Source organism: Corvus moneduloides, chromosome 3 (genome assembly GCF_009650955.1).
Source record: "Corvus moneduloides isolate bCorMon1 chromosome 3, bCorMon1.pri, whole genome shotgun sequence".
Taxonomy (NCBI): Eukaryota; Metazoa; Chordata; class Aves; order Passeriformes; family Corvidae; genus Corvus; species Corvus moneduloides.
The window spans coordinates 9,574,085-9,588,076 of record NC_045478.1 but is presented as its reverse complement, the minus strand read 5'-3'; positions in this window follow the sequence as shown (position 1 = coordinate 9,588,076).

Below are 13,992 nucleotides of genomic sequence, written 5' to 3'. Positions count from 1 at the left end.
TCAGTGGTGCTAACTTCTGAAGTTGTGGAAATAATTGGGTGATTTTTCCATGAGGTTAGGTCAGGGTCTTTCATCAGATGGTGACTGTGAAGAGTGAACCTCTGCATAAAAGGTGCACACAAATCAAACCTATTAGGAGAAAACTAATATGCCAAGAGAGCTGTCTGCAGGAGCTGAGCATCAGCTTGCCTCTTTCAGAAGCAACCACCTAAAATACTTGGGAGTTTGATTCCCGTGTTGCTTTGGATGCTACACAGAAAATTTTTCCACTGAACCCATTTTTTGACTCAATTATCCACTGGAAACCTGCAGGGGAAAGCCTGTGGGAGAATGTGCGAAGAATCTGAGAACCAATACCAATAGCAGTCATCACTTACAAACTTATGTTTTCCTAGCTACTACTTGGGTTACCCTCAGCTGTTGCTCTCTCCTCCATGGTCTCCCTTGCCTCCGTTCAATTGTCTGTGAGCGAAGGAAAGAAAAGGTAACTCTGAAGTTTCAGGGCTATTTTCTTTGGGATTTCTGGCTTTTTTCCCTACCTCTTAACTCTGCAGTACTGACTGGTATGGTAGGTTTCTTGACTTATTGTTACCCATTCTTTTCCTGGTTTTTTTTTCCCTTTCTTTCTGTACCCTCAGCAAACTGAATCAGCATATTCATGCAGTCAGTGTTTACTAGCCTAATTTATGCATAGCTTCTGTAATAAAACTATTAATTCATTTGCATATAATAACTGCATAAATACAAACCAATGTTCTTTTACTGCAGGTATGTGTGGTACTGCATTAGAGCCTCAGTGGTTTCTGCTTAGATGGGGCAAGGCCAAAGATGACTGCTCCAAGTGGGAGAAGATACTCAAAAAAAAGGAGGTCAGTCTGATTTCAGTCAAAAGTCTCTAGAAAATGAAGGAAAAGAATGAGTGGGAGACAAGTAATTAAGCTCAGTAGGAGGTTGAAGGAGTTTTATTTGTGTTCAAGATGTCTGAGCATTGGGAAGTGTCTGTGTAAGAGGAACTCATGCTGGAAAATGGTATCGTCCAGGAAGCCTAAGACAATAGATCTCCGAACATAGAGGTAGTGAAGAAGCCAGGTTTTAAACAGAGTTTATGGAGAGATGCATATAACCTCTATAACTAGAGGTGTAGTTGTTTCATGAGTCAAGTGGCTGTTTCTGGTTTTACTATCACCATCATAAAAAATCTTTTAGCTGTCATTTTGCAGACATAAAAGGAAAATGAGATTAGTTATTCTCAGAACTCAAAACTCAGATACCTACTATAAGTAAATCCCAACTGTAATACAATATTCTTATAAATTTCATGATTCTGGGACACCTTTTGAACATTTGGGTTCAGTAATATGGTTCTGCTGATCTGGGATTACCTACTACATAACTGTGTCCTGAGCTGACTTCCGTAATAACCTTGTTTTTACACTGACATAGTCTGGGTTTCCACTTTACCCAGTGGTTTATCACTTTGTCCTGTGAAACAAGAATATTTTCCCTCAGAGCTACTATGTCCAGCACAGGCAGGGCTTTGAGAGCAGAGGGCTCCTGGAGGCTCAGCAGCAGCTGGTAAATGAACTCATATAATTTTTCCCCATTTCTTTCTTCCCTTCCATGACCAATGTTTCTACTCTCCTTCCACAGTACCTCTCTGCTCTTCTACTCACTGACTACACACAGGAGCAGGAACTGCAGGTGTTTTCTTCAACACAAGGAAAAGCACTGCAGAATAGTGTAAAGGGGTTGAGGTGGTACTTGTGCTTGGAAGTCAGCTCTTACCAGGTGAGGTGGGCATCCCCTGCCACCCTGCACTGCTCTCTCATCAAACCTCTGCCCTGCAGTGTCACATATCAGGAAGACCCAGCTTTGAGCCTTCCTCCCAAATCCTGCTCCCAGAGGCTCAGCACAGGCCCATGGTGTGTGGATATTACAGACCTAATGCCTCAGACACTCAGCTGAGGGTGACTTAGGCTCAGGGACTGCGCATCAGCTTTGTTCTGGAGTAGTTTTTCTGTCCACTAGAGAGCACTCAAATACCACCTATAGACCCGGGATGGGCCACTGGTGCTGACTGCAATCCCCAGCGGTGTCTCATTGTGATGGTTTTGCCTGCAGTAGAGTTAATTGTCTCCATAGTGTCTGGTAAACCATGACACTCACCCTCTGGGAGCCGAGTGCCCAGCTCCTGTCTGGCACCATTCACTCACACACACAATCCCACCAGCTCCAGTGTAACCCTCAGCTCGTGCTCAAAACCTGGCTCTGGGGCCAGTTACACTGGGATTTTCTATAGAACTGAAGTCAGTCAGTGATGTGTTTGCAGTTAGGACTGATGTTTGTATTTGCTTTTGATACAAAGTTTACTCCCTATAGTTAAACTTTCACTGACACATAGCCCAGAGGAGTTTTCTCAGCCGCCTGCCTCAGCATGCATGGAGGGGACCAAGTGGTATGAAAAAGGGGAAGAATCGCCACCTATGCTCAAGGACTGCTCACAAGCCATCTCCTGCAGGCACTGAGGTGCCACAAAGGGTTAAAGGAAGGAAGAAAAACCTCTCAGAGACTGTTAAAATATTGAGTGATTTGTGGCTGGAGTCTGTTCCCTCTGTTCGATGCAAACGGACTGCAGCCCTACAGTTTAATCCCTCTCTGTTCTTCACAGGGGCACAGGGAGATGAAGGGTCTCTATGAGGGTCAAGGTGTGACCCCTTGAACTCATCCTAGGGTCATGTCTGTCTCCTGTACACTGAGCAGGGACCAGCTCTCACAGCACCGCATCCCTGCCTGGGTGTGATTCTTGGCAGCTCATGGATTTGCTTTTCATCTCCCCCAGAGCAGCAGGAGAACAACAGTGAGTTTATAAGCCCAGAGGGAATTGTCCACCAAGTTTTGAATCCCTGGCAGAGGACTCTAGCTGTAATCATGGCAGGATGAGGGGAAATCAGAGCCCTGCTTAGGGTATAGTATATGAAATGTGGGGGAAAAAAGCAAGGGCAGAGGAACATAGTTAAAAACAAAATAAATTGTCTGTGGAAACGCAGTTTAAAAGCTGAACATAAAGCTTTTTTTCAGCCTTGATTTGGGAGAAATGAAATATAATTTCATTACTGGAAAAGGCTGTGCTAAGATTCCAGTGAGATGATCACTCACTTATCACTCCTAACACTATTTGTTTTCAGATGACAATTACGAAACCCAGATGTGAACCACTAGGAGATTTTATATTAGGACTGGGCTTCTCAGTGAGTTTCAAAGGTAGCCAAAATGGTAGATTTAAAGTTCACTCTTGTTATATGATGGGGTAAGGTTGTTGATAGCCTGTCATGGCAGTCTTTTAATCTACACACCTCCTAAACTCAGTATAGATTTATTCTGGAGAGAAGGCAGCAGAGTTATAGAGCTGTTATTCATTATGTCTCATGCTTTTCTCCCTGCTTTAAACATTTAACCTGTAATATGATGAGCCACATGTCAGGAATAATCTAGTAGAAACCATAGGTAATCCCTGCTGAAAAATAAGCCTGGCTCTTGACCTGCTGCAGCCTTGGAATTAAAATTCCACCTCTCTTAAGTTTGGGGGTCCTAGGTAAATCATGGATAAGTTTCATGGTAGCCAGTGAGAAGAAAATATGAGATTTCCTGGTTTGCCCCAGTTTAATAAAGTTGTGCCCTAAAATACAAAAAATTGTCTGTATTATTCAAAAATCACATCTGCAGTAGACATATACAGTAATTTTTTTTTTCTTTCCCCAAAGAAACAATAGTTTTTGGGTAGTTGAATCTTTACATAGCAGCAATGAAAAGTATTTCCCCAGTCAAGGAAAGGTGAAGGAACAGTCAATAACTGCACAAGTTTCCAGGTAGGCTCCTAAATATGTTTGCCAAATTTTTCAGGTCCATCATCACCACACACCTGACTGAAGCTGGTGCTCAAGGATTTTACTTTGATTTCCCTCACTCCCACCAAATAGGTTCTGGAGGTGTTTATGTTTGTGCTAAGTTATTTGGTAAGAGATGAGCAAGAGCCCAAGGTCTGCTTGGTTTGAGTGCTGGCTCCTGGTTGCTCATTACCTGAGAGAAATGTGAAAACTCCCTTTATGAAGATTCCTGACTGCAAGAGTAAAGGCTGAGATTCATGGAGACCCAGGCTTCTCTGCTGAACTACCCACCAGAGCACAGTGTGAACCATTCAGGTTAGAGCTGGCCAGGTTTTGTTCCTGGATTTCCTTTTAAAATTAGGAAACCTTTCAGGGTCATTGTTGGAACAATTCCTCTATTTTATGAATGATCCTGGACCTGGCTAAAATTCTCCCAAAAGGAAAAATTTGAACTTTCGGAATTAGCATGGAAAAGAAAGGGCTGGGAGGTGAGGGGGTGTTAGTATGTTATTCTTCAGCACCTCTTCCTGAAAAGATGTATGCAGTTGCTCCATGTATCTGCCAGTCTCACTGTCTGCTCCCCACTGAAAAACTCTGCAGTAACCCAATGACCCATTTTAACCAAACACAACAGAGGAGGAAATTACTGGACAGCTTTCAGCTCCTCCAACTATTGTGAAAACCTGGCAGCTCGATAGGTGAGAGGCCAGGATTTGTGTCCCTCCAAGGGAAAGGCTGAGGCATAAACTCAGCAGATACTTGTTTGATTTGGCTCAGTCGCCTCTCATGTACCTCCAGTGTGTGATGGAAATAAAATGGAAGTACAATGCAGGTTTTTTGGTAAACTGAGTCGCACTGGTTCTGCTGCACTCTTTTCAATCCAAGATAACTAATTTGGCAGATGCCATGAAAGAGATTTCAATGGCCCAACCTTTTCTAGGTGACAGCAAGCCAGGATAGAGTGACCCAGTTGTCCAAGGAGATCTGCAAGATGCCTCTGTCTCACAGCACAGCCAGTACAACCCATCTCATCAGCCAGTCATTCATACACAACTGTGGTCAGAAGGTGAACATCCTTCCAGGTGAATGGTGTTTCTTCCAGGAGCTGAGTTTAGCTCGCAGATGTTTTACAACAAGTATTTTAAGTCAGATGCTCAGACTCTTACCTAGAAAGTGGCTGAGAGATTCTGGGTTTCACCAGGTCATGGACATGGGTATTTAAATTCATGTTTTTTAATGAAGATATTTGTGGTTGCAATTGTAAAGGTGTTATGAAGCAGTAACAACATGACTATCCAGTTTCACACAGTGAGATTATTCTTGCTTAAAATTAGATTTTGACCTGCTCAGCATCTTGCTCTGTGCTGATCTGGTAGACTTGCTTTGTAGTCAGTGGACAAAAGGAAAAATTCTGGCCCAAAGAGTGGCACAGCTGATATGTGTCCAACAAATCTCATGTTGTAGGTCAAGTGAAATGAATCTACCCTAAATGCTTCTTTATCACACTCCTCCAAAACAGTAAATACTAAAGTGGCACTGTATGGGTGCTGGAGATTTTAGAGAAATGGGTGATAGTGCTTCAGAAAGACAGAGGAAATAACATCCTCAGAGAGATATGTAGCTATTTATGGTACAATGGTGTAGCAAACATTTTGGATATTTCTCTCATGAGTCAAGTTTTCAGCTTTCTGTAGTGCTAGAAGAAGCAACCACCACCTGGTGAGAGAAACAATCAGCCTAGGAGAACGGAAATGAAGTCTCCTTGGGAGACCACATTGTTCAAGCTGCTCCTACAACCAGCTGTATCCATTCCCACTTCATATGACTGGAGCCTAAGCTGGAATCAGTCACTCGGATGTTCAAAGCTACAATTAAAAAACCAGAATGGTAATTGCTACCCAAGCATTACACAGTCAGGGGAAGTGGTTTGGGCTGTGCTGAGTTGGGGAATAAAAAAGGAAATGCAGGAATTCAGGAAAAACTGGTTGCATGGAAGATACTCTTCCTTCCTGAGTCTCCAGCAGGAACATCCATATCAACCCTGTGCAAGGTTGTAAATACACCTTTAGTATTTCCTTAATCCCTTTCCCAAGCTGCCCACAAGAGCAGCCCCCAACAGGGACCTGCTACTACAGAGATGGAAAAACTAAGATGTGAAGGAGAGTGGCTGTCCCAGGTCCCAGCCAGCACTGGCTGAGGTCTCTCCCCAGGGCAGTGTTCTTCATTGCTCTTGCTGCCAACTTCTCAGCTGCCCACCATATATCAAAGGCCCAGACTTTTCTTCCAGGAGCTGAGTTTAGCTCACAGATATTTTATAACAAGCATTTTAAGTTGGATGCTCTGACTCTTACCTAGAAAGTGGCTGACAGATTCTGGGTTTTACCAGTTCATGGACATGGCTATTTAAATTAATGGTTTTTAACTAAATTTTTTTTTTATCGCCTTTCTTCCAACAAGAAAAGCCACTGTTTCTTGGCTGGCAAAGGTCCAGCCCAGCCATGCTGGAATAAGCTTTTGAAGGAATGAGGGCAAGGCCACAGACAATCCTGACAATGACCTAGGTTTTCTACACACAAGCCCATTGGGTACCCCGCCCTGATCTCCAGGGTCTCCAGCATTTCATTTACACAAGTAAATTAAATAGTGCCAGGGAACCAAGTCAGCATTTTCACAGAGTTAAGAAGGTCTCCGGTGTGTTTTTGGACTCAGACCCTGATGAATAGTTCCTGGGGCAGTTCAGTTGCTAACACAGGCCAGGGACCTTTCTCAGCTGACAGCTTGTGCATGACCACCAGCCTTGGAGATGATGGGAGTTTATCCATGTGGACATGGGCTGATCCACAGCACTTGACCTTGGTACCAATGAGTGGTACCAATTTAATTTAGTCTAGATGTAGCCCAAGTGGCTACCTCTACTTGCACAATTACGTCCACCTGAAGAGCTCGTGAGTCTTTACATTCACAACCTAGCTTATAAATACTGTATCTACAAGCCATTACTGTACAAAGGAAAAAGCTATGGAGAAGATTCAGAGGAAAAAAGGTATGGAGAAGATTCAGATTTGGCTTCATTTGCAGTTTCCACATGGCTTATTCGTCAAGGCCAGGACAGCCTTTGACTGTCCCTGTGCCTTTGACTCTTATAAAATAGAACTGTCAGCCCAGACTGAGTCTGCGTGCAGGGTGAGGCCCTACAGAAAGGACAGTGGCAGAATTTAACAGCTCCTTGTTCCAAGTGTGAAGTGTTGGTTAGCAAATCAGCAGCTGCCCTCCCAACAATCATTTAATATCATTTCATTTCATTTCATTTCATACAGGACCTAGTCATATTACATCATTTTGAGCTGCACTTTTCTTCTGGACACAGATGAAGGAGCCCAAAATGGCATATTTTGACTTACTAACCTGGTGAGATCAATGTGTGAACTGTAGAAACAGGCAGAGCTGCCTGTACGCTGCTGAAGTGACCCACACACAGTGCTGTGCTCTTCAAGGATTTCTTCAGTATCAGAAAGTCACATCTTATTTATTTTTTTCCAACTAAATTCTGATGATCTTCTCATAAAGTCGTGCTCAGGTGCTAAAATAGGTACCTGGGGTTTCTCTGCAGACTGCAGGATACCCAGGACACCCCTGATGACTCACAGAATCACTTAGGTTGGATCATTTAGGAAAAGATCTATAGACATGGTGCTGGTCAATGAGGCAGGTTAGAACGCCCCCCTCTATTCTGAGGCAGCAGCTGGAGGTCTGGATGTCTCAGGTGGCACCATATATTCCCATTAAAGAATCTGATATTGTCTCAGGTGCCTGAACCTACACAAGTGTTCTGGTGTGTAAGGACAGACAAGTGGGCAAGGCAAAGCAAGCATGTTGCCTGCATTAAATATAAATCATAGAATCATAAAAATGCCTGGGTTGGAAGGGACCTTAAATATCATCTTGTTCTGCCCCACCTTCCCCCCCACCCCCTTTCCCCTCCCTGTCATGGGCAGGGGCACCTTTCCCTAGATCAGGTTTTTCAGGCCCCATCCAACCTGCCCTTGTACACTTTCAGGGACCGGATATCCACGGCTTCTCTGGGTAACCTGTTCCAGTGCCTCACCACCCTCACAGTAAAGAATTTCTTCCTAATAGCCAATCTAAATCTCTCATCTTTTAGTTTAAATCCATTCCCCCATGTCCTATCACTATCTATCTGTGAAAAGAAAATTGTTCTGCCTCATTTCTATACGTCCCCTTTAAGTACGGTGAGGCTGCAGTGAGGTCTCCCTGGATCCTTCTCTTCTCCAGGCCGAACAGCTCCAGCTCTCTCAGCCTGTCTTCATAGGAGAGGTGCTCCACCCCTGAGATCATCTTTGTGTCCTTCTCTAAATTACAGATCTGTGCCTTTCTTGTTGAGGCAGAAACAGATGCTACCTAAATACTGATGTCTGTACAGCCCACACCAGCTTGTCTTCAAAGAACTGAGATAGGCAGTTGTGAGCACACACCACTATGATGTGTTAGGAAATCAAGGTTGTCCCTAATAGGGCACTTGACATCCCACACTGGAATGTGTCAGTGGCTCCATCCATGCGGCTGTCCCTGCCCAGAGGCATGCCTTTAACTTTAGTGGGAGAACTAAATAAATATGCAGGGGCTGCAGGATGTAATACATTGCATATGTCTCCTTCTATTGTGTTTACCAATGGAAAGATATACAGGCAGAAAGCTTGTTCAGAATTACACCTCAAAACTATGCAAAGAACCCTTCCTTAAGCAAGATATGATTTGCTCTTTGTGTTAACTCGATGACTCTTTGAGACAGAGTCTAAAATGTGAAATAAGATGGAACTTCACCTGATACACCCGTAGTAAAAATTTTAACACCTGATCCTGCAACTCACGCTCAAGTCTGTTTAATGCACAACACAGAGAAAAAGGGATGTCCCCACAAAATGTATTCCCATTTTCAGCCAGTTTTCCATCTCCCTCCTCTGTACACAGCACACACTTGTACTGGGTTGCTTTTCATGTGTTTCACAGCCTACAGAGAGAGAAACCAGAGTGGGTGCCTTCCAAACTGCTAGTGCCTTCCACATTCCATCTGTGCCGCGGGAAACACCTATATGGATTCTCAGTGCTATAAATCCCTTCTCCAGGAGATGGTGCTCCTGCCCTGGGAGAGCCGTGTCCGGGCGCTTCCCGAAGATGCTCGGTCCCACCGCAGCCACTCGGCCCCTTTGCTGAACTGGGACGGGGTCACCCTGTGGGATGGGTTCTTCTCTGAGCTTCATGTGCTGCTCAGCGGATGAAGTAGAAAGAGGCCCACGGCACTAAATGTTTACAAAACAAAAAGTTGGAAAAGGCAAGATGGAAAAGAAAAGCAGAAACTATGGGGTTAAAATGCAGAACTGGATAGGAGACCAGAAGGAACCAGTGGTAAGAATTAGTTTGTGCACTGCTCAGTTTGCCCCATGGTCTGTGCTGGTTTCTGTGGGGCCTTTCAGGTGAGAGTCATCTCTCCTCTGGGCCCAAGCCACCCATGTCTGTCATGAAAGGACATGCTGCCCTGGCAGGGAAATCAGGGACAATCTTTGACAAAGGTGATGCAGACCATGCAAAGTTGCAATCACACGGAACTTTGCGCCACATCTTTTCCCCCACCCACACACCCACCTTCCTCCATCAATTCTCCTCCTTCTCACAGCCCAGCACAGCAGCAGGAATGGAGGAGTGAAGGGAGGAGTGCTGGGCTGGAGCTGAGAGGTGGAAGGTCTTCTCTGGCCCTCCGCACATCTCAGCTGACCCCCAAGGCTTGTTGGTATCCCTGGAGTAACTGTCCAGGAAACCAAATTTGCCAGAATTTAGTTCAATTTGTCAGGTCTATGGTGGAAAATAAAATCATGGGATTCAAGCATTGAAATGAACGAGAGAGAAAAAGTAGCAACAATACCACAGGGATCGAAGATAACTTAAAGGGAAAAAACACCCCAAACACCTTCCTTCCATGTTCATAGTGGTGAACAGCTGCATCCAGAAAGTTATGAGTGAGATAACCAGTTATTATTGGAGTTATTACCAATAACTTCAGTTTGCGATAGAAAGCAAAGGACGTGGGTTTTGTATGGAGTAATTCTGTCTTAAGTGGCAGAGAAGTGAGCATGACACAACAGCCAAGAGCAGCACTGGCTGGGAAGGGATGGGGAGAGGGCAGAGAAGGGATCTCCTAGGAATAGTTGGGAACTAGAAAGATCAGGGTGAGGTACTCTGTTCCTTTTCTGGTGTTCCCTTGGGTGTCCGCTGGCAAATACTCTCCCAGACAGGTCTCCCCTTCTCCTCCCTGATACCTCCAAATCTCAGGAGCCTTCACAAAGAGACTGGGAGCTGGAGGACAAGAAGCTGGGGAGGAGCACAGTGATGTGGGAAACTGGTAAGAGAAAAAAAGACTGAGTGGAGATCTAAGGATTTAATATGTAAAAATAAGGAATCATGGAGCAGAGCTTGAGAAAAGCTGTAGGACAGTGCTTCCCCTGGTGACATCTCACATGTTCATCCAGGGGTGGGGAGGAGGCAGCTGAGGGCTTTCTTCACCTCTGCAACAGCTGTCTCAGCTGGGCTCTGTGTTAACGCTGTAGGAACTGCTTTCTGGAGGTATTGCTCTCCCTCCAGGAACTAGTAATGGGAAGAAGGTGATTAGTTAGGCTGAGAAGGAAGCCAGAAAGCAGGGAAGTGAATCCCACCCCTTCCAACTAGATGCTGGCCTAGACATGCATGAGGACACTTGGGGTGAGTCATCACCATGACCCAGCGTCTGTACTTGGTGCATTGACAAATTACTTGCTGACTCTGCACTTTTCAAAAAACAAATGGGCTTTTTTTTTTTTTAATTGACTGAGTGCTCAACTGTGTTTTGACTCACTATTTTCAGGTGGCTTATGCCAGACCCTGTTGACCAGATGCTGAATAGAACAGTTTTCCCTGAGGAAAGCCTTTTTCAAGAAGCTTTTTTGTTTCCAGAAAGATTGAACTCTCAGCAAAGCATTTCCATAAGTCTCCTGTCCCCTAGCTAGAGCACAGTGCTCAAATAGAAAGTGATGAGAGACAATCACGGCTTTAGGCAGCCAGACTAAGCTGACGTCAGGTCTCTGAGCCTGAAGCAAAGCAGCCTACAGGGTCCTTGAATCCATCTGATGTTTCATGCATGGAGTTTGTACCTTGATTTTTCTTGTCTTCCTTGTCTATCCCTGTGCAGACAATCAGAAAGAATTCAGTTTGGCTTCAGTTTAAGTAAGTTTTGGAAGGAGTTGCTGGAAGATTTGGAAAGAAAAAGATGCTGTTGCTTAGCTACTTGCTGAGCTGGCCCTGCCATCACTTGTAGCCATCTCACTAGAAGACATTTGTTAAGAGAAGCCCCAAGAGGCTTCTTGTGTGGTCACTACATGAAAACACACTCTTCCAAATAGGCACTGGCATCAGTATTCTTATCACTCTGAACTTGCTCAAGACTTGAAAAGTTGGTGGAGCCCTACTGGCTCAGCTAACAGAAACAGCCACAAACACCTCCAGTTTTGAAGCATGGAGGCGTTTTGTCACTGTAGCTTATTTCTGTTCCATCAGAAAGGGCTGGGGACAGGAAAGGTGAGGTGGAGGTGCAGAGCTCTGCGAATGGGCTGAGACATGAGGCATATGGATATTCCTTGAGGATTTCCCTTCTGCCTCAGTTTCCTCATTTGAGAAGTGGTCTTCTATGCCTGGTGGGGTTCTAGTTAAATCAAATTCATTGCTGTGCTGAAGAGCATCAGCAGGGCAGCCCCTCTGCCAGGCTGGGACCTTGCCCATAGCTGCACAAGAGGATGTAGCCATGGTAGGGTGATTCACCCTGACCAGAACTGAACCCCTGTGCATGGAAATGATTCAGTGCTCCACACGCAAAGGTCCCCATCTGCCATGGACAATGCAGAAGGGCAAGCAGGGCGGTGCTGGGCACAAAAATAGGGAGCGGAGGAAGGGGTACTGCAACAGAGGGGACAAGCCCAAGTGTCAGCCAGACAGGAATGATTCCTTCCTGAGCCTGAAGCAATCAGCATCTGGGAAAAATTTTTCCCAGTGAGAAAACTGGCTTAGTGAGATGACTGTCCGCTTATTTCCAAAAGCCTGACCAGAAGGGTCTATTAGTCAAGGAAGGGAGAAACTGTAGTGGGACATGGTGCAAGCTGTTTCAGGAGTCAGGATCCCTCCTGGGCATACAGCCATTGGCTTCATGTTATTTGGGACTGGTTCTTAGGGAAAAATTAGAGGCAAATGCGGCCCTTCATCTTAGGTTTTGGCTCACTTCTGAATTAATACTCGGTGAACAGGGTGTCAGGACAGTCTCAAATCTGTGTTTTTCAGCTTGTGATGGAGATACCCAGAGGATCTGTAAGAGCAAAGAAAGATGGAGCAAGTGAGCAGGGCTGGATCCAGGATCACTACGTTGGCTGAGGGGCCCCATGGCAGGAGCACATCACTGTGCCCACAGCAGTGGGGAGTGCCCTCAGGAGAAACAAGTCTGTTTGCTGGTGAAGCTGAATGGACATAAAATCTCCCTCAGTTATGTGGGTGTTTTTTTCTGTATAAACTTGCTAATTGAGTTGTAAAATAAAACTGCAGCCTTTCCTCTCCAATTTCTGCTGCTGCAGCAGCGTGCTAATTTGGGTTTGGAAGGGGGCTGGTAGAAGGTGGCTTTTTGCCAGCGTGAAATTATGCGCAAAAGTTTTGCAGTGGGAGAGAGGGGAGCCTGTCCCCGGCACAGGGAAGGACTGGGGGCAGGAGCTGCTGTGCTGCTGTGCAGGGCTCGGGAGGCTTGGGAAGGTCTTGCAGCTGGGCTGGGCTGGGCTGATGGAAATTCAAGAAAGCCCAAAAGGGTTTAAATGAGGCTGCAATGGAGAACAGATGGGAAAGTCAGTGCTCGCGTGTCTCGCTAGACACTGTGTGGTTGAGAGGATGGGCTGTGGGATTTCACATCTACCCTCCGGCACGGCCAGGCAGGATTTGCTGCTTGGGTTGGTGTACCTGTGTGTGTGTGCATGTTCATTCATGTGCCTTCTGGTGTGGGCATGTGTGCGTGGTGTGTGTCTGGCTCACAGATGTGTGTCCATGTCACTGGGGTTGTGTGGGTATGTGTGTGCCTGTGTCTGGGTCTCCATACAGACTGTGAGGACAGCGATCTGGCTCTTGTCACCCAGCAGCACAATGCTCTGTCATGGGGACAGCTGTGCACAGGGACAAGGATGGTGTGGTGCAAACCCATTGTTCAGCTCAGCCAGCTTGCACCAGGCAGGGATTTGGTGCCGGTGCCACACTGGGGGCTGAGAAGAGGACTGGTCTGTGGGCAAAAGAAGTGGTGAGGAAAGGATAAACAGGAGGCACAGCTGTCTGTTGTATCAATGTAACTTTAATTTTTGAAAGATACACATGAAAAATGCAGTGACAGTTCCAGTCCCAGGGTGAAGCTTGGGGTTCCACATGTGTGGCAGGTACATGCACCCCAACCTGCAGGAGGATGTACAGTCTTGGGGGCTTGAGGCTAGGCCTACACTCACCATTTTTGTACCTTGCACTGTTTCCCATAAAACTGACTGTGTGAAATGATTCCAGGCAGGATGCTCCAGAAAACATTGCAAGAAGACCAGAGGTTTATGGATACACTTGTCTGCCGATTTGACAGTCCTTCCCATCCCATCATGTTTCCACCCTTTTGCTGACCCTTTTGATCCCTTCCTTGGGCAGCATTGGAAGGGAGTGCTGCCATGCACTGCAGCAGGAGCATCAGGAGCATCAGCAGCAGCATCAGCTTGGAGCCTGGGGCTGCTCTTCGAGGTGGGGTTGAGTGGAACAGGACTGGACAGTACTTTTCAGCCTTCCCATCTTTGGGAAGAGATGCCCTGAGCACTCAGCCCTACTGCCATGTGCTGGTATTGTGGGGGCTCCCGAGTGGAGTCTCAGCACCCTGGCCAGGGGGGAGTGAGGCCTCAGGGGCTGGAAGGCCTTGTCAGACAGTTTTTAAAAATGACCTTTACTCTCTGAAGAGCATCAGGCTGTATTGAATAAGGGACTGACAAAAGAATAACAGTTAGTGAAGCCT